Source organism: Candoia aspera, chromosome 3 (assembly GCF_035149785.1).
Source record: "Candoia aspera isolate rCanAsp1 chromosome 3, rCanAsp1.hap2, whole genome shotgun sequence".
Classification (NCBI taxonomy): domain Eukaryota; kingdom Metazoa; phylum Chordata; class Lepidosauria; order Squamata; family Boidae; genus Candoia; species Candoia aspera.
The window spans coordinates 142433808-142436378 of NC_086155.1; positions in this window are offsets into that span (position 1 = coordinate 142433808).

Sequence of the window (2571 nt, forward strand, 5' to 3'; positions counted from 1 at the left end):
AATAATTCAGAAGCTGCTACAAAAACAGAAAGGGAAGAAGCATTCCGTAAGCTCTGGGAAAGGAAATAATATTAGGAAGAGAGCTGGCTCCTTCCTGACTCACTGGAATATAGGAGGGAGGAAAGGAAAAACACAAGCAGACTTGCAAGCTTCTCTTAATGTAGCCTATCTCAATAAAGCTTAGTTCTAGTCTTCTTCTGGAGTCTGTTCCCTCATCTGGACAACCGCAAAGGGTTGACAGGCACAAGCCAGCAAGACAGCTGGACCCAGTTGGACCGGCAGTAGAGTCGTTGTGGAGGCTAGCAGTTTGCTGGGAATAGTGCCAGGCTGGTTTGTTGTGGTTTTTTCCCGCCAGCTGGATATAATGGGTCTGGCAGCTGGCATGGTGTGGCTGGGGAGAGGTTGTTCCAAGTGGCAGACCTGGTGGGCTGGCAAGACTTAGACTTCAGAGATACTTCAGTGGGCCCCCTGTTCTGCCAAGTGTCCAAGTAGTGATCAGATGCTCAATTGGTTCTTTTCGATCCAGAGACAATAAGCACACCAGTGGATAAAGAGATTTTAAGCTTTATTATAAACTTAAGCAAACAGTTAAATAGAAACACAGTTTAGGCAGATTAAACAAAAGTATAAAAAGCATAGCATAAAGAAATGAAATCATTACATACCTAAGCAAGTTGAAACCCTATCCCCTTAAGCTGTCAGGAGCCTCTTGACCAAGACAGCGGAGATACCCCAGGATGGCTTAATTTCCACAGCGCCCAGTGCTCACGTCTGTGCAGAAGCTCCCAAACTCAAAAGACAATCCTAAGGTTTTTATCAAAGTCTGGCCCCAAAACCTCGTGACCCTGTTTCCATGGTACTGAGGCTGCAGGACTGGCCTTAACGAGGACAGTTCCTGGGGTTTGAAACACCTGTTTCCAAGAGTCGGGGAAGCTATACAGATAAGCTAGTGATTAACAAAAACAGTCTAGGGGTATTCTCTTATCTCCCCCCCCGCCACATTCCCAACACAAATAAAAAACAAGCCAGTTCAACATTAGTATAACTCAAAATAAACTCTAAGCTTCTTCGTGTGAAGGAGAGAATCAAAATATGTCACTGAAACTCCTCGAAATAACAATGGTCTTCCGCATTGACACTCCACTCCACCCCTGGCATATTTTGTTCCTCACACCTTCATATTTTATAAATTCCAAGTCTCCAAGTAATAAATTGAACATTTGTATACAATCACTTAACTTTAACATACACCATACAGATCAGTATTAACAGAATGCAAAGAGCTATTAGAAAAACAATTACTGGGTGCCAGGCCAAATTTAAAACATTGGTCATACTTGGGCTCTGTCCATATTAATTGAGCTATTGAGCTGATATCAAATCCCATAGGAAGTGTAAAGTTCCATTCTTCAGTCTCCCAGCCTAGAGTTTTTGTTTTGTTTCAGACTCAATTGCTGCATAATATCCAGTGGTAGTGCGAATGTGGGATACATTACATCGACATTCTCTAACAGGTGGCGAGATAAACTTCCATCCTCCCAATAAACCGGGTCTAGCGATACTATACAGACACACCCTCTACCATTATCAATGATCCTAGGAGCATCATCATTTAACTGAATCCATACACAGGTAGCACTGCTAAAATTAAAAGCACATGGTCCAAATGGAGTAGCACGGGTTGGGCGAAGCCATCTTTGAAAGCCCCAGTGTTCATATCGGGTGGTCATAAAAAGGATTCCTCTGTGGTAATCATGATCTGCAAAATGATCTGCAAAAGCAACTACAACCCAAGATACATTCCAGGCTCAAAAAGATGTTCATCTAGGAGATAGAAAATAGTTAGAAACAATGACAGATTTATTGTTAGCTCTTCTACCTTTGCCAGCTTGCTGTATCAAACTATTTCTTGTGGATGTAATTCCACCGTGACCCTTTAAGGTATTATCTTTTGGCATTTACCTGTTTTTGGCGGGGGGGCATATCATAGTTTTTTTCCAAAATTAGCTGGGCAATTCGATTCTCTTTCTCAATAGACAGACTACTGTCCCTCCTTTACATAGGGCAGCCTGAAGGTCTCCTCTGTAAACTGCATCTATTACACTGTGCTTCATACCTGGATTCCCTTTACAGCCAAGCTAGACCTGGGGGCAATCCAGCTATCAATTTTTGGTGCAGCTATGATCACAGAGCTACAGGTACAGAGATCCTGCCCAATTGCTTTTTGAGTGCCCCAGTAGACATCAGTACATTAAAAGCAAAGTAGGGCTTCAAAAGATACTCAAATCCTTTGCAAAAAGGAGGGCAAAAATCCCCTAGTGCAGTTGCTTCCTTCACCAACTGCCTCCCCCAAACCATTTAACATTTTCTGGAGGGGCTGTTGGAAGAGCGGGCTCATTAGCAACCTTTTCCAAAAATGTGACCCATCTCCAAATTACCATGTGTTCAATGCTTAATGGTGATAAATATAGCACCCTTGTTTTGTTGTAAATAAGTTTCTTTATCGAAGTAGAGGTTTGCGCTGACCTCAGCTTCATTTTTCTTGTATTGGAATCACTTATCCACCCCCTT